This window comes from Bombina bombina, chromosome 12, assembly GCF_027579735.1.
Source record: "Bombina bombina isolate aBomBom1 chromosome 12, aBomBom1.pri, whole genome shotgun sequence".
In the NCBI taxonomy this organism is placed as follows: Eukaryota; Metazoa; Chordata; class Amphibia; order Anura; family Bombinatoridae; genus Bombina; species Bombina bombina.
In genome coordinates, this window is record NC_069510.1 from 93,440,120 (window position 1) to 93,459,052 (window position 18,933).

At 42.0% G+C, this 18,933-nt stretch overlaps 1 protein-coding gene across 1 annotated transcript in view; it reads left to right on the top strand.

Annotated features, from left to right (window-relative positions):
* The window catches only part of LOC128642688 (uncharacterized), a 103,301-nt gene that overhangs the window by 8,302 nt on the left and 76,066 nt on the right, over positions 1-18,933 (top strand). The window lies entirely within an intron of this gene.

Genomic DNA, 18,933 nt, shown 5'->3' on the forward strand with positions numbered 1-18,933 from the left:
AGCCAATAAGAATTAAAGGGGAAAAATCCTATTGGCTGTTGCAATCAGCCAATAGGATTGAGCTTTCATCCTATTGGCTGATTCCATCAGCCAATAGGATTGAGCTCTCATACTGTTGGGGGGTTGTTTGTATTTTTTATTGCAATGTAAAAGAGCTGATTTCTTTGGGGCAATGCCCAGCAAAAGGCCCTTTTAAGGGCCATTGGCAGTTTAGTGTAGGCTATGTTTTTTTTTATTTTAGGGGGGCTTTTTTATTTTAATAGGGCTATTAGATTAGGAGTAATTCGTTTTTATTTTTGATAATTTCATTTTTTATTTTTTGCAATTAAGTGTTTTTTGTTTTTTTTTGTAAGTTAGTAAATTGTATTTTATTAATTTAATTTATTTAATTTTATTGTAATGTTAGGTTTTAGTGTAAGGAAGGTTAGGTTTTATTTTACAGGTAACTTTGTATTTATTTTAACTAGGTAGTTAGTAAATAGTTAATAACTATTTACTAACTAGTCTACCTAGTTAAAATAAATAAAAACTTACCTGTGAAATAAAAATAAAACCTAAGATAGCTACAATATAACTATTAGTTATTTTGTAGCTATCTCAGGTTTTTTTTTTCCAGGTAAGTTTGTATTTAGTTTTAAATAGGAATTATTTAGTTAATAATTGTAAGGTTTATTTAGATTCATTTTAATTATATTTAAGCTAGGGGGTGTTTAGGCTTAGGGTTACGTTAGGGTTAGATTTAGGGTTAGGATTACTTTAGGGTTAGGATTAGGGGTTAATATATTTATGTAGAGTTAGTGATGTGGGAGGTCAGAGGTTTAGGGGTTAATAATTTATTTTAGTATATTTCGTTGTGGGGGGCTTGCGGTTTAGTGGTTAGTCGGTTTATTAATGCGGCAGTGTGGGTGGCCGGCAGATTAGGGGTTAATAATATTTAAATAGTGTTTGCGATGCGGGAGGGCAGTGGTTTAGGGGTTAATAGGTTTATTATAGTGGCGACGATGTCGGGGAGCGGCGGAATAGGGGTTAATACATTTTAATAGTGGGGGCGAGGTCCGGAGCGGCAGATATGGGGTTAATACATTTATTATAGTGTTTGCGATGCGGGAGCTAGGGCCTTGGTTTAGGGGTTAATAGGTAGTTTATGGGTGTTGGTGTATTTTTTAACACTTTAGTTATGAATTTTATGCTACAGCTTTGTAACGTAAAACTCATAACTACTGACTTTAAATCTTGTCAGTATAGGGTGTACCGCTCACTTTTGGCCTCCCAGGCAAACTTGTAATACCGGCGCTATGGGAGTCCCATTGAAAAAAGGACTTTTTAAAAAGAGCGGTACTGACATTGCGTGACGGACAAAAAGGTGTGCGGTACACCTATACCTACAAGACTCGTAATAGCAGCGTTAGGGAAAAAACAGCGTTATGAAGCATAACACTGCTTTTTCACTCATAACGCAAATCTCGTAATCTAGCTGTTTGTTATTAGCGCTAGTTAATTTCTCTTACTCAGTAGGAGCTGGTGACTCAAATAATGTAAATATAAACAGACTGCGCACATTTTGTTAATGGAAGTAAATTATAAAGTTGTTTAAAATTGCTGCTGTATCTGAATCATGCTATCCACATCCTAAATCACTAGAAAGTGATGCAGCATATCTGTAAAAAACTGACTTATTACACAAACATCTCTATGTAACAAAAGAAGATATTTCACCTTAACATTTCCTCAGTATCCACATTCCATTGTAAAGTATGTAGCCCTATTGTAGCAACACAATATTTCTTTTAGAAATTGTGCACCATTTACTAAAATGAGAGCACCATTTACTAAAATGAGAGCACCATTTACTAAAATGAGAGCACCATTTACTAAAATGAGAGCACCATTTACTAAAATGAGAGCACCATTTACTAAAATGAGAGCACCATTTACTAAAATGAGAGCACCATTTACTAAAATGAGAGCACCATTTACTAAAATGAGAGCACCATTTACTAAAATGAGAGCACCATTTACTAAAATGAGAGCACCATTTACTAAAATGAGAGCACCATTTACTAAAATGAGAGCACCATTTACTAAATTGAGAGCACCATTTACTAAAATGAGAGCACCATTTACTAAAATGAGAGCACCATTTACTAAAATGAGAGCACCATTTACTAAAATGAGAGCACCATTTACTAAAATGTGCTCATGATTTAGTAAATTGGGAACAAATTTTAGCAAATCATGAGCACAATTTATGCTCCCCTTCCAGTAAAATGTGCTTATGGAATACTTAAATTGTACCCGATTTGCACATTTACACCTTCGGGTTAGTGCGCTAGCGAAATTCAGAAATTAGCGTGGCCGTACTATCCGACCTCTAGATGTTAGCGCGCCTGAGTCCTTAGCTCGCAAGCAAACTTTTTACTTTCAACTTTTAATATGAGTTATAGAATAAGAGCACTATTGATTTAACTTGCGCAGATAGCGCTAATATTTGTTTGTTCCGCTTGTGATCTGGGCCTTCTTTTACATTGCAGTTCTTAAAGGAGCAGAACACATAGTACTTCTTCTCCCCCCCCCCCCAAATAGATAATAATTTATTCTAATGATGCTTCAATGTTGAAATCCTCCATTTTAAAAGTAAGAATAGCAGCGCTTGACAGCGACATGGTAGCACGCGCTGTGTCAGAGAGGTATGACTTCTGGTTAGCTGCTATCCTTGTATTTAATATATATATATATATATATATATATATATAATATATATAAATAATGCTTTAAAGGGACAGTCAAGTAAAAATTAAATTTTCATAATTCAGATAGGGCATGTTATTTTAAACAACTTTCCAATTTACTTTTATCATCAAATTAGGTTTGTTCATTTGGTATTCTTTTGTTGAAAGCTAACCTAGGTAGGCTCATATGGTAATTTCTAAGCCCTTGATGGCCGCCTCTTATCTCAGTGCATTTTGACAGTTTTTCACAGCTAGACAACACTAGTTCATGTGTGCCATAGGGATAACATTGTGCTCACTCCTGTGGAGTTTATTTATGACTCGAGACTGGTTGGCTAAAATGCAAGTCTGGCAAAAGAAGTAAGTCTACAGTAAGCTTGTTTGTTATCAATTGTTTGTGTATTTCCATAGAGGTTTCCTTGTTATATTGTTTGCTAATCTGAGCACCTTTAGCAATGCAAGTGGTATGGCTTAAAAAAAATAACAGCAAAAATAAATCCCCCAAGCTACCGTACATATAGGATAGGTATTGAGACCACTGTAAGAATGTGCATGCAGTGATAGAGTTTTCTAAAGTTGGGCAATAAATGAACACACCAGTTGAGTGTGTAAACTTTCTGAATACATTAACACCTAGGGGTAGATTTATTAATAGTTGAGCGGATATGATTTGCTGTAGCGAAACATGTTCATTCGACCTCGCTAAATGCAGACAGCATTTAACATTGCACAAGCATTTCTAGTTAAATGCTTGTGCAATACCGCCCCCTACTCGCTGGCAGCCGCTAGCAGGGGCTGTCAATCATCCCGATCGGGATGATTTAGTGGCGGACAAGTTAAGGAGTTAGTCTTACGACCGCTGCTTCTTAACTTACTTTCCAGGCGCACCTGAAACGATGGGGCTCCGAAGCAGCATTCGCAGCTAATTAAATGTAGCCCCTTGTCTGCTGCAACTGTTTTTCTGTAGCTAAAATCCACCCATCACTTGCCTTATTTGGAGGAGCTAATCCAAAACAGTAGTAGCCATTGTCATCTTTTTGTTTGTTTTGTTAATGACAGGTGAATAGTGAAATATTACCTGTTTGCTTTACTACATATACATATATTATTGTTCCTTCTGTCAGTCCTATTTAGTCTCCTGACCAGGCTTCTATATCTCAGTAATTTTCTGTTGGTTTCTTCCTGTGTTGGAGCAAGGCCAAACGCTCTCACATTATTTGCAAAAGAAAACTTCAGCGAGCGCTTTAGATGATGTAATCTTCATTTAAAATGCACAGACTCAATTACTGACCCTGCGTTTGCTCGCAATTAGTTTATGGACTCGTATTACTCACCGGAAAAAGCAGCCGGAGCACAGATCTGAAGGAACCAGTCACATATCATTGCAAGGAAATCAGAGACTAGAAAAAAAAGGTTTATAACAGTGCTAGATTAAGAGGTCACGTTCTGATGATATTACATTTATAATAAAGTTAGTAACAAATTGTAGAGTGTTTCCCTTATTGACACACATCCACATTAGGTATGGTTCAAAAACCTTGTCACTGCACAACCACTACTCGCTCCCATATGAAAATACCCAAGTACCTGTGTGTCCTCCGGACTGTATGTATTGGGTACTTGTAAAGCACGGCTAATCACCATAAGGGTCTCAAGGCACTGCTCATTTTATCAACCTCAGAAGGATGAAAGGCTGAGTGAGCCTCGCCGGGGATCGAACCTGCAACCCTTGGGTTGCTACAGAGCTCAGCTACAGTGCCTTAGCATGCTGACCTATCTGTCCGTCTGAATGTAAGCCCAAACACTCTGGTGCAGAGGGGATCCGCTTTTCATGTCGTACACTAGAAGCTTTACTTTTCCTCTCACCATCCAGGCGTTGCAGCGTGCAGCTGGCCAGATCTACTGTGGGCGCTATGGTGACATCATCACCAATGGCTGAAGTTGAGTAGGGTAACAGAAGCTGGCAAAACGGTTCCGTTGTGTTAAGGCTGTGGATCTTCTGGGTAATGAAGATACAAAAAATTAAAAAGGCGATCCGCTCCTCGGATTAAAGTAAAACAAACTTTTATTGACAAATTGTTTTAAAACAAGTGAGGAAATATGACTACGGCTATACAGCCGAAACGCGTAAGCCACAGTGCTGCGCCTGCTTAGTGAACTGTTTGGGAGCTTCCCTCACTTGTTTTAAAACAATTTGTCAATAAACGTTTGTTTTACTTTAATCCGAGGAGTGGATCACCTTTTTCCTTTTTTGTATTTAATGTATAATAACATAGATTTTAATGGCAAATAAGAAACTATGATTATGTTAAAGGGACAGTCTACTTAAAAAATGTTATTGTTTAAAAAGATAGATAATCCCTTTATTGCCCATTCCCCAGTTTTGCATAACCAACACATTTATATTAATACACTTTTTACCTCTGTGATTACCTTGTATCTAAGCCTCTGTAGACTGCCCCCTTATCTCAGTGCTTTTTACAATCTTGCATTTTAGGTTTGTTGTGTAATATTTAAAAAGCTAATAAAAAGCACTGAGATAATGTGCGGCCTGCAGGGTATTAGAAACAGGCAAACTAAGAGGTTATAAAGTATATTAAAGGGACACTGAACCCACATTTTTTCTTTTGTGATTCATATAGAGCATGAGATTTTAAGCAACTTTCTAATTTACTCCTATTATCAAATTTTCTTCATTCTCTTGGTATCTTTATTTGAAATGCAAGAATGTAAGTTTAGATGCCGGCCCATTTTTGGTGAACAACCTGGGTTGTCCTTGCTGATTGGTGGATAAATTCAACTAACATTAAAAAAGTGTTGTCCAGAGTTCTGAACCCAAAAAAGCTGGGATGCCTTATTTTTCAAATAAAGATAGCAAGAGAACAAAGAAAAATTTATAATAGGAGTAAATTAGAAAGTTGCTTAAAATTGCATGCTCTATCTGAATGTCACCGCTCACTTACCTACAGCGCTGGTATTACAGGTTTTCCTAAACACGGCGTTAACAGGCAAGAAGTGAGCGTAGAGCGAAATTGAGCTCCATACCGCACTCCAATACCAGCGCTGCTTAAGTCAGCGGTGAGCTGGTTGTACATGCTCGTGCACGATTTCCCCATAGACATCAATGGGGAGAGCCGGCTGAAAAAAAGCCCAACACCTGCAATAAAGCAGTGTAAAGCTCTGTAACGCAGCCCCATTGATTCCTATGGGGAAACACATTTTATGTTTACATCTAACACCCTAACATGAACCCGAGTCTAAACACCCCTAATCTTACACTTATTAACCCCTAATCTGCTGCCCCCGACATCGCTGAAACCTGCATTATACTTATTAACCCCTAATCTGCCGCTCCATACATCGCCGACACCTGCATTATGCTTATTAACCCCTAATCTGCTGCCCCCAACATCGCCGACACCTACATTATATTTATTAACCCCTAATCTCCCGCCCCCAATGTTGCTGCAACCTACCTACATTTATTAACCCCTAATCTGCCACCACCAACGTCGCCACCACTATAATAAACATATTAACCCCTAAACCGCCGTTCTCCCTCCTCGCAAACACTAGTTAAATATTATTAACCCCTCATCTGCTGCCCCTAACATCGCCGCCACCTACCTACATTTATTAACCCCTAATCTGCCGCCCCAACGTCGCTGCCACTATACTAAAGTTATTAACCCCTAAATCTAAGTTTAACCCTAACACCCACTAACTTAAATATAATTAAAATAAATCTAAATAAAACTTCTATTAATAACTAAATAATTCCTATTTAAAACTAAATACTTAACTGTAAAATAAACCCTAAGCTCGCATTCTATTGGCTGATTGGATCAGCCAATAGGATTGAAGTTCAATCCTATTGGCTGATTGCATCAGCCGATAGGATTTTTTCGACCTTAATTCCGATTGGCTGATAGAATTCTATCAGCCAATCGGAATCTAAGGGAAACCATCTTGGATGATGTCACTTAAAGGAACCTTCATTCGTCGGGAGTCGTCGTAAGCAGAGGATGCTCCGCGCCGGATGTCTTGAAGATGGACCCGCTCCTCGCCAGATGGATGAAGATAGAAGATGCCATTTGGATGAAGACTTCTGCCCGTCTGGAGGACCACTTCTCCCGGCTTGGATGAAGACTTCTCCCGGCTTCGTTGAGGACTTCTCCCGGCTTCGTTGAGAATGGATGCCCGGTCTTCAAAACTGTAAGTGGATTTTCGGGGGTTAGTGTTAGGTTTTTTTAAGGGTTTATTGGGTGGGTTTTAGTTTTAGATTAGGGTTTGGGCAGCAATAGAGCTAAATGCCCTTTTAAGGGCAATGCCCATCCAAATGCCCTTTTTAGGGCAATGGGGAGCTTAGGTTTTTTTAGTTAGGGTTTTATTTGGGGGGTTGGTTGTGTGGGTGGTGGGTTTTACTGTTGGGGGGTTGTTTGTATTTTTTTTACAGGTAAAAGAGCTGATTTCTTTGGGGCAATGCCCCGCAAAAGGCCCTTTTAAGGGCTATTGGTAGTTTAGTTTAGGCTAGGTTTTTATTTTTATTTTGGGGGGGCATTTTTATTTTGATAGGGCTATTAGATTAGGTGTAATTAGTTTAAATATCTTGTAATTTGTTTTTATTTTGTGTAATTTAGTGGGGGATTTTTGTAATTTAGGTATTTGTATTTAATTTAGTTAATTGTATTTAATTTAGGTAATTTATTTAATTGTAGTGTAAGGTTAGGTGTTAGTGTAAGACAGGTTAGGTTTTATTTTACAGGTAAATTTGTATTTCTCTTGCAAGATGTATCCAGTCCACGGATTCATCCTTACTTGTGGGATATTCTCATTCCCTACAGGAAGTGGCAAAGAGAACACACAGCAGAGCTGTCCATATAGCTCTTCCTCTGGCTCCGCCCCCCTAGTCATTCTCTTTGCCGCTCTAACAAGTAGCATCTCCACGGGAGGGTAAAGTGAATGTGGTGTTAGTTTGTAGTTTTTATATCTTCAATCAAAAGTTTGTTAATTTTAAATAGTGCCGGTTTGTACTATTTACTCTCTGGCAGAAAGTGAAGAAGAATTCTGCTGAGAGGAAAATGATTTTAGCATGTTGTAACTAAAATCCAATGCTGTTCCCACACAGGACTGGGGAGTACCAGAAAACTTCAGTTGGGGGGAACAGTTTGCAGGCTTAACTGCTACAAGGTATGTTCAGTCATCTTTTCAAGACTTAGTAATGCTAGAAGACTGACAAGAATCCCCATGTGGGGAAGGTAAGCCATATTCTGAGACTCAGTATGGAAGGAAGGCTTAATTAACAGGGCTCAAAGACTGGTGGACACTGTTAAAGGGCAATCGATTATTTTTTTGTGAATATATAATCATTATCAAAGTATTTATTACTTTTGGAGAGTTTTATGGGGTTTTATTCCACATGGCAGAATTTTAGACACCTATTTAGGGTTTTGAAGGCCCCACAACTCCGGAGTGGAGAGGAAGGGGGCCTAAATTTCGCGCCTCAGTTGCGCAGTTCATATTGCAGACAGCTTTATGCAGCTTCACGTGGAGGGTCCAAAGACTACTAAGAGGACTTCATAGAGGCTTATTTTCATCAAATTAATCCCCAGGGGCAAGGTAGGGCCACAGCAGATTGCTGTGGCACGGTGCTGTAGTTTGCTAACCGGTTGTCAGCTTTAGGTTGCTCCGGTTCGGGCATTAAGGGGTTAATTGACTTGAAATTTACTGTGCAATCATTAAAAGGCATTAAGATAGTGTGGTAAAAATTTCAGAAAGATTGGATCATTTTTTAAGATTAAGTAAAAAAGTGTGCGCTTTTTATTATTTAAAGGCACAGTACCGTTTTTTCTCAAATTGTATTTTTCAGTATTTGAGTGCTGTCTAAGTCTGTTTAACATGTCTGAGCCTACAGATAGACGTTGCTCTATGTGTTTGGTAGCCATGGTGGAACCAGCTTTACATTTGTGTTTTAAGTGTGCTAATGTATCTAAGCATTTTAAAGATCACGATGTTTCACTTATAAATGTATCCCAAGATGATTCTTTAACAGAAGGTAATGAGGATAGCCCACCTTCCTCTCCCCATGTGTCGACACCAGTTACGCCCGCGCAAGCGATGCCTAGTACCTCTAGCGCATTGGCCCCTATTACATTACAACAATTAGCAGCAGTCATGGATAATTCCCTTGCGGCATTTTTATCCAAACTGCCAGTTTTTCCTAAAAAGCGTGATAGCTTGGTTTTAAGAACAGAGTATGAGCAATCAGAAGCTTTGGAGGATTTGTCTGTTGTACCCTCACAACACTCTGAAGTGTCGGTGAGGGATGTGCTGTCCGAGGGAGAAATTTCTGACACTGGAAAGGTTTCTCAGCGGGCAGAATAAGATTCCTTAGCGTTTAAATTTAAGCTGGAACACCTCCGCGTGCTGCTTAAGGAGCTATTAGCTATGCTAGATGATTGCGACCCCATGGTGGTCCCTGAGAAATTGTGTAAAATGGACAAATATCTAGAAGTCCCTGTATACACTGATGCGTTTCCGATCCCGAAGTGGGTGGCGGATATTGTGGATAGGGAGTGGGAGAGACCAGGTGTACCCTTTGTTCCCCCTCCTATCTTTAAGAAAATGTTCCCCATTACTGATCCCAGGCGGGACGCATGGCAGACGGTCCCTAAGGTAGAGTGGGCAGTTTCAACACTAGCCAAGCGCAGAACCATACCAATTGAAGACAGTTGTGCGTTCAAAGATCCTATGGATAAGAAATTAGAAGGTTTACTAAAGAAAATATTTGTACAACAAGGTTTCCTTCTCCAACCTATTGCCTGCATTATTCCTGTAACTACTGCTGCGGCTTTCTGGTTTGAGGCGCTGGAGGAGTCGCTCCAGACGGAGACCTCATATGACGAAATTATGGATAGAATTTAGGCTCTAAAGCTGGCTAATTCGTTTATCACAGATGCCGCTTTGCAATTAGCTAAGTTAGCGGCGAAAAATTCTGGTTTTGCCATCATGGCGCGCAGAGCGATTTGGCTTAAATCATGGTCGGCCGATGTGTCGTCTAAGACAAAGTTACTGAATATTCCTTTCAAGGGAAAGACCCTTTTCGGGCCTGAGTTGAAAGAAATTATTTCGGATATCACTGGGGGAAAGCGCCATTGCCCTCCCGCAAGATAGGCCTTTTAAGGCTAAAAACAAGGCTAATTTTCGTTCCTTTCGCAACTTCAGGAGCGGTCCTGCTTTAACCTCTGCGACCACAAAGCAAGAGGGTAACTCTCCACAGCCCAAGGCAACCTGGAAGCCTTTGCAGGGCTGGAGCAAGGGTAAACAGGCCAAGAAGCCTGCAGCTGCTACTAAGACAGCATGAAGGGGTAGCCCCCGATCCGGGACCGGATCTGGTAGGGGGCAGACTCTCTCTATTTGCTCAGGCCTGGGCAAGAGATGTTCCCGATCCCTGGGCATTAGAGATAGTTGCTCAGGGATATCTTCTGGAATTCACCACAAAGCAAGAGGGTAACTCTCCACAGCCCAAGGCAACCTGGAAGCCTTTGCAGGGCTGGAGCAAGGGTAAACAGGCCAAGAAGCCTGCAGCTGCTACTAAGACAGCATGAAGGGGTAGCCCCCGATCCGGGACCGGATCTGGTAGGGGGCAGACTCTATCTATTTGCTCAGGCCTGGGCAAGAGATGTTCCCGATCCCTGGGCATTAGAGATAGTTGCTCAGGGATATCTTCTGGAATTCAGGGACTCTCCCCCAAGGGGAAGGTTCCACATTTCTCGTCTGTCTACAGACCAGACAAAGAAAGAGGCGTTCTTACGCTGTGTAGAAGATCTACTCAAGATGGGAGTGATATATCCAGTCCCAATTACAGAACAAGGACTGGGTTTTTACTCAAACCTGTTTGTGGTTCCCAAAAAGGAAGGAACTTTCAGACCAATCCTGGATCTAAAAATTCTAAACAAATTCCTCAGAGTTCCATCCTTCAAGATGGAGACCATTCGGACAATCTTACCGATGATCCAGGAAGGTCAATATATGACTACCGTGGATCTAAAGGATGCTTACCTTCATATTCCTATCCACAAAGATCACCATCAGTTCCTAAGGTTCGCTTTTCTGGACAAGCATTACCAGTTCGTGGCCCTTCCCTTCGGGTTGGCCACCGCTCCAAGAATTTTCACAAAGGTGCTAGGGTCCCTTTTAGCGGTACTAAGACCACGGGGCATTGCAGTAGCACCCTATCTGGACGACATCTTAATACAGGCGTCGTCTTTTCTCAGAGCCAAGGCTCATACGGATATTGTTCTGGCCTTTCTGAGGTCTCACGGGTGGAAGGTGAACACCGAAAAAAGTTCTCTGTCCCCGCTCACAAGGGTTCCCTTCCTGGGAACATTAATAGACTCAGTAGAAATGAAAATATTTCTGACGGAGGTCAGAAGGTTAAAGCTTCTAAGCACTTGCCGAGCTCTTCATTCCATTCTTCGGCCATCTGTAGCTCAGTGCATGGAGGTAATCGGATTAATGGTAGCAGCAATGGACGTAGTCCCTTTTGCTCGCATTCATCTCAGACCACTGCAATTGTGCATGCTCAAACAGTGGAATGGGGATTATGCAGATTTGTCTCCTCAAATCCAACTGGACCAGAAAACCAGAGATTCTCTTCTCTGGTGGTTGTCTCAGGATCACCTGTCTCAGGGAATGTGCTTCCGCAGACCGGAGTGGATCATCGTGACGACCGGCCCCAGTCTGTTAGGCTGGGGCGCGGTCTGGGGCTCCCTGAAAGCTCAGGGCCTATGGTCTCGGGAAGAGTCTCTTCTCCCGATAAACATTTTGGAACTGAGAGCGATCTTCAATACGCTCCAGGCATGGCCTCAGCTAGCGGCGGCCAAGTTCATCAGATTTCAGTCAGACAACATCACGACTGTAGCATACATCAATCATCAGGGAGGAACAAAGAGTTCCTTAGCGATGAAGGAAGTAACCAAGATAATCAGGTGGGCGGAGGATCACTCTTGCCACCTATCTGCAATTCACATCCCAGGAGTAGACAACTGGGAAGCGGATTTCCTAAGTCGTCAGACTTTTCACCCGGGGAGTGGGAACTCCATTCGGAGGTATTTGCTCAGCTGACTCAGCTTTGGGGCATTCCAGAGTTGGATCTGATGGCGTCCCGTCAGAACACCAAACTTCCCCTTTACGGCTCCAGGTCCAGGGATCCCAAGGCGTAATTGATAGATGCTCTAGTAGTGCCTTGGTCCTTCAATCTGGCCTATGTCTTTCCACCGTTTCCCCTTCTCCTTCGGCTGGTAGCCAGAATCAAACAGTAGAAGGCCTCGGTAATTCTGATAGCGCCTGCGTGGCCACGCAGGACTTGGTATGTAGACCTAGTGGACATGTCATCTGTCCCGCCTTGGACTCTGCCAATGAGGCAGGATCTTCTAATACAGGGTCCATTCAAGCATCCAAATCTAGTTTCTCTGCAGCTGACTGCTTGGAGATTGAACGCTTAATTCTATCCAAGCGTGGGTTCTCTGAATCAGTCATAGATACTCTGATCCAAGCTAGAAAACCTGTCACCAGGAAAATTTACCATAAGATATGGTGAAAATATCTTTGTTGGTGGGAATCCAAGGGTTACTCGTGGAGTAAAATTAGGATTCCAAGAATATTGTCTTTTCTCCAAGAAGGATTGGAGAAAGGTTTATCAGCTAGTTCCTTAAAGGGGCAGATATCCGCTCTGTCGATCCTTTTACACAATCGTCTGGCAGCAGTACCAGATGTTCAAGCGTTTGTACAGGCGTTAGTCAGAATCAAGCCTGTCTATAAACCTGTGGCTCCTCCATGGAGTCTAAATTTAGTTATTTCAGTTCTTCAAGGGGTTCCGTTTGAACCTTTACATTCCATATATATTAAGTTATTATCTTGCAAAGTTTTGTTTTTGGTAGCTATATCTTCTGCTCGAAGAGTTTCAGAATTGTCTGCTTTGCAGTGTAATTCACCCTATCTGGTGTTCCATGCGGATAAGGTAGTTTTGCGTACAAAGCCTGGTTTTCTTCCTTAAGTTGTTTCTAATAAGAACATTAACCAGGAGATCATTGTTCCTTCCTTGTGTCCTAATCCAGCTTCTAAGAAGGAACGGCTTTTGCACAATCTTGATGTGGTTCGTGCTTTGAAATTCTATTTACAAGCAACTAAGGATTTCAGACAAACATCATCTTTGTTTGTTGTCTATTCTGGTAAGAGGAGAGGTCAAAAAGCGACGGCTACCTCTCTTTCCTTCTGGTTGAAAAGCATCATCCGATTGGCTTATGAGACTGCTGGGCAGCAGCCTCCTGAACGAATTACAGCTCATTCCACCAGAGCTGTGGCTTCCACTTGGGCCTTCAAGAATGAGGCTTCTGTTGAACAGATTTGTAAGGCAGCGACTTGGTCTTCACTGCATACTTTTGCCAAATTTTACAAATTCGATACTTTTGCTTCTTCGGAGGCTATTTTTGGGAGAAAGGTTTTGCAAGCAGTGGTGCCTTCCGTTTAGGTTACCTGTCTTGTTCCCTCCCTTCATCCGTGTCCTAAAGCTTTGGTATTGGTATCCCACAAGTAAGGATGAATCCGTGGACTGGATACACCTTGCAAGAGAAAACAGAATTTATGCTTACCTGATAAATTACTTTCTCTTGCGGTGTATCCAGTCCACAGCCCGCCCTGGCAATTAAGTCAGGTCCAAATTTATTGTTTAAACTACAGTCACCACTGCACCCTATGGTTTCTCCTTTTTCTCCTAACCGTCGGTCGAATGACTGGGGGGGGCGGAGCCAGAGGGTGAGCTATATGGACAGCTCTGCTGTGTGTTCTCTTTGCCACTTCCTGTAGGGAATGAGAATATCCCACAAGTAAGGATGAATCCGTGGACTGGATACACCACAAGAGAAAGTAATTTATCAGGTAAGCATAAATTCTGTTTTATTTTAGCTAGGTAGTTAGTAAATAGTTAATAACTATTTAGTAACTATTCTACCTAGTTAAAATAAATACAAACTTGCTTGTAAAATAAAAATAAAACCTAAGCTAGATACAATGTAACTATTAGTTATATTGTAGCTATCTTAGGGTTTATTTTACAGGTAAGTATTTAGTTTTAAATATGAATTATTTAGTTATTAATAGTAGGTTATATTTAGATTATTTTAATTATATTTAAGTTAGTGGGTCTTATGGTTATACCTTGGTTTTAGGGGTTAATAACTTAAGTATAGTGGCGGCGACGTTGTGGGCGGCAGATTAGAGGTTAATAACTCTAATGTAGGTTGTGGCGATGTTAGGGGTGGCAGATTAGGTGTTAAATAATATTTAACTAGTGTTTGGGAGGCGGGAGTGCGGCGGTTTAGGGGTTAATAACTTTAGTATAGTGGCAGCGACATTGGGGATTATTAAGGTAGGTGGCGGCGATGTTAGGGATGGCAGATTAGGGGTTAATAATATGTAACTAGTGTTTGCGATGCAGGAGGGCCTCGGTTTAGGGGTTAATAGGTAGTTTATGGGTGTTAGTGTACTTTTTAACACTTTAGTTATGAGTTTTATGCTACAGCTTTGTAGTGTAAAACTCATAACTACTGACTTTAGAATGCATTACGAATCTTGCGGGATAGGCTGTACCGCTCACTTTTTGGCCTCCAAAAAAAAGCTTGTAATACCGGCGCTATGGAAGTCCCATTGAAAAAAGACTTTACAAAAATTGCGTAAGTTAATTTGCGGTACAGCTGTACCTACAAGACTTGTAATAGCAGCGGTAGTGAAAAAGCAGCGTTATGAGCCTTAACGCTGCTTTTTTACTCATAACGCAAAACTCGTAATCTAGCCGAATGTTAGTTATGCAAAGCTGGGGGATGTATAGTAAAGGCATTGGGGACGAATTATCAAGCTGCAAATGCAGCAGTTTGACGGCTCGCCGGAAACATAAGTTAAGAAGCAGCGTTTGTAAGAGGTGGCGGAGAGCAATAATCCTGATCAGATACGATCGGTATGATTGACACCGCCTGTTAGCGACCGATTGGCCGCGAATCTGCAGGGGCGGCATTGTCGTGCGGATAAAACGTCCCCATTTTCTGTCTTTTAAACAATAAAAAAATCAAGTAGACTGTCACTTTTAAAAAATTATTTGTAGTAAAAAAAATTGCATTGTACTTTGATTATGTATTTTGTATGTTTTTCCTGAAAACTACCCCTCAAAAATTAATTTTTTCCATGTAAGTTCACTTTTGACTTTATACTTTAAAGTATCTGTCCTTACCACCTTTGTCGGAGGTCTATACCATCAACCAACCTCTGTTTCATTATATAGAGACCTCCTTGTAGAGAGCGTGTTTATAAATGCAGACAAACAGCATATTGTTGGAGTAATTCATCTCTACCTTTGTAGGGGCAATACGGTCAGTGAGTGAAGCCCGGCTATCATTAATCCTGCGGCATGTTAAGTGCAGGCTGGGCTCAGAGCTATCAGAGAGAGTGTTTGTTCAGGGCGTAAAACAGGAAGAAAAATGAAGTGTCCCTGAGCCAGGACAATACATGTCGAACTTGGTGTCTACTTAAAGTGCCATTATGCTCCGGGCTTCAGCCACACAAAGAAAGGATAATAGTACTTGACAAAAAGAGCCCTTCATACTGGTGCTTCGTTTGCCTTTTAATTAGTGGAAAATCGTCCATGGTCATAGCTCCAGAGGGGGTGCTGCAAAGCTCCTTTATGGGCACAAACCTAGGGATGGGAAGATTTAATGGCGCCAGGCAGCTTGTATTAAGCCGGGGGGGGGGCAATTATTTATTGTGTGTGTGAGTCCTGCACATCCGTGTAGCAAAAGACTGAGAGCTAAGCTGATTCGGAAGAAATTCATAGTAGGTAAACAATTGATACATTTTTGTCGTTTTCGAGACCTATATCACAGGGGTGTTTGAGATTTTAAAAATTAATTGGACATCATTAATTCTATTTAATTTTCCTTAGTGTTATAATTAATATATTTAGGATCAGATTATGAGTGGAGCGCAAATGTTTTGCGTGTGAGCGATAAAGGGTTTATACCGTGTGTCAGGCTTTCCGCTGGTATGATGAGTTGAAAGTAAACGTGATCGCTTGACCGCAATTCGTAGAATGATTACCGCGACTTCAGAGCTCTGGTTAACTGTTTTAAGAAATTAAAAAGTTGCACAAAACACATACGAAGTACATTACAAAGTACAGTTACACTCATAATAACACTGTCTAACAAAAATGTAATCATTTTAAAAAAAATGGCACACAAAAGTTATAAGGGCTCAAAGTTATGAGGTCTCAGGTGTACATATACATGTCTAAAGATATGCATGTATATATATATATATATATATATATATATATATGTATTTGTGTATATATGTATTTAAAGACATAAATACATATATACAGTATATATATATATATATATATATATATAAGTGCATTGGAGCCCTTTGCCTTTAAGTAGATGAAAACATGTAAAAGCATGTTTCTGAAATATTAAAATTTAATAAAGTGCTATACTGTGTGTTTACTGTAAATATTTCACATTCCAATGTTCTGCACATAGCAGAATATGATCTAAGTATTATTTATAAATATATATTCCTATATATATCTATAAATATCTTTACCTATATATAATCATGTAGATAGATTTTTTTTTATGTTGGGTTGTGTGTATCTGTGTGCATGTATGTCTAAGTTTGTATGTGTTCATGTATGTCTAAGTTTGTATGTGTGCTTGTGTGTATCTGTGTGCATGTACTGTATGTCTAAGTTTGTATGTGTGTATCTGTGTGCATGTATGTCTAAGTTTGTATGTGTTCATGTATGTCTAAGTTTGTATGTGTGCTTGTGTGTATCTGTGTGCATGTACTGTATGTCTAAGTTTGTATGTGTGTATCTGTGTGCATGTATGTCTAAGTTTGTATGTGTGCTTGTGTGTATCTGTGTGCATGTATGTCTAAGTGTGTATGTGTGCTTGTGTGTATCTGTGTGCATGTATGTCTAAGTGTGTATGTGTGCTTGTGTGTATCTGTGTGCATGTATGTTTAAGTTTGTATGTGTGCTTGTATGTCTAAGTTTGTATGTGTGCTTGTATGTCTAAGTTTGTATGTGTGCTTGTTTGTATCTGTGTTCATGTATGTCTCTGTGTTTGTGTGTGCGTATTTGTGTGCATGTATGTCTCTCTCTGTTTGTGTGTGTGTATCTGTATGCATGTATGTCTCTCTGTGTTTGTGTGCATGTATGTCTGTCTGTGTTTGTGCGTGTGCCTATCTGTGTGCATGTATGTCTATTTGTCCTTGTGTGCGAGTACCTCTGTGCATTTATTTCTATTTGTGTTTGTGTGTGTATCTGTGCAAGTATTTCTATCTGATTTTGTGTGTGTGTGTGTATGTGTGCAAGTATTTCTATCTGTGTTTGTGTATCTGTGTGCAAGTATTTCTATCTGTTTTTGTGTATCTGTGTGCAAGTATTTCTATCTGTGTTTGTGTATCTGTGTGCAAGTATTTCTATCTGTGTTTGTGTATCTGTGTGCAAGTATTTCTATCTGTGTTTGTGTGTGCAAATCTATGTGCATGTATTTCTATTTGTGTTTGTGTGTGCGCATCTATGTGCACATATTTCTATTTGTGTTAGGGGCTCCTGTTGGCTGCAAGGCGTTGACGGAGGGAGCCGTGACCTGGGAGGAAGAGGCCCTTATGGGAGGTTAGGAGGGACTATAGGAGGAGCCTTAGGGGAGGTGATAAAAGGGCATGCAGAGCGGGAAAACCAGCAGACTGTTAATTTGGTGTTGGAGAAAACATCCTCTGTTGGTTCTCCCGCCCTGCATGGAATATGGCTGCGGTGGAGGAGCTTTTAGGTCGGCTTAGGGAGGCGGCGGCAGAGAAAGGACCTACCTGGTTGGAGTCGCAGGTCCGGTCGCTGCTGGGGGCTTCTGTGTCCGGTCCGGATGCTGGTGCGGTGCCACAAAGGAAGAAGTCGGCTAGGCCTTAGAGGCCTCCGGCCAGGCTTAGTCCCGAGGTGAGCGGAAGAGCATCTGGGGGACGAAAGGCCGGATCCAGCTCCAGCAAGAAGGCAGCGGTTGCAGCGGCGGCTGGTGGCGCATCTACTTCTGCAAGGCCCCAGGCTGTGACGTCATCAGCGGTGAACCGGAGCTGCGGATGGTGGCTGTGACGGCCTCGCAGGGAGACTCAGGTGAAACCAAAGCAGTGTACGGCCAGGAGTGGCCTGTTAGCAGGGGCCAAGTGGCGGGGAGTAATCTGGGCATTGCTGGGCCTAGCGGTCCTCCGTGTGCCTTTGGGGGGTGGTTGGAGACAGTGATAGTGAGGGGGAGGGGAGTTTGGCGCCAAATTTGTGTACTGTGGGGGAGGCGGGGGTGGGTAGTTTTGTACTTGCTCATGGTGGGGCTGAAGGTCCCAGAGCGTCCCAATTGTGTGTGAAGGAGCAGGTAGGGGAGGACAGGCCTCAGGGGTTTTTAGTTGATAGTGAGTATGGATCTGAGGAGGAGATGGAGGATTTTGAGCTAGATTCTGGGGCTGTGGGGTTGTTCCTGAATTTATCAGATGAGGAGTTTGTCCCCCCCCCCCTCCCCTGGTGCTAGTAGTAAAGGTGTTAGCCATTTTGGAGGGGCAGAAATTAGGTCCTCTTATGTATGTTCCTCTCCTAGGGCCCCCTATAATGCCGGGAAGGGTACCAATGTTGATGTGGGTGGCTCACGTGTGAGTTTTTCTTTTACAGATGCTACCCCTGTGGCGCAACGGCCTGGCCCGTCCGCGGCGGCGGACAACATGGACGGCCTGGAGGAGGATTTCTTCGGCCTGCACGGCTCTTGGACCGATTCCATTCGGATAGAGCCTGATGACGGCGGACAGGGTGACGCCTTGCAAGCTGCTGGTGGTGAGGGGAAGGGGTAGGGGAAGAGGGGTGGAGAGGCCTAGGGTACAGAGTGGGGCCAGATTCGGTATGGCGCCCACTCAAGGGGTTGGGGGGGGAATAGACGGCTAGTTAGGATGCTGGGCCAGGTGGGGATTTCTAGAGGGGGGACTAGACGACGGCCAGGGGCTGACGCCCCCTGGTCGGGGGGTGAAGGAGGCGGAGCTCCTAAGAGGGGTAGGGGGGGCCTACGGCCGGGGGGGTCAGTCTTCACCAGGTGAGACGGGGGAGTAGGGGTTTTCC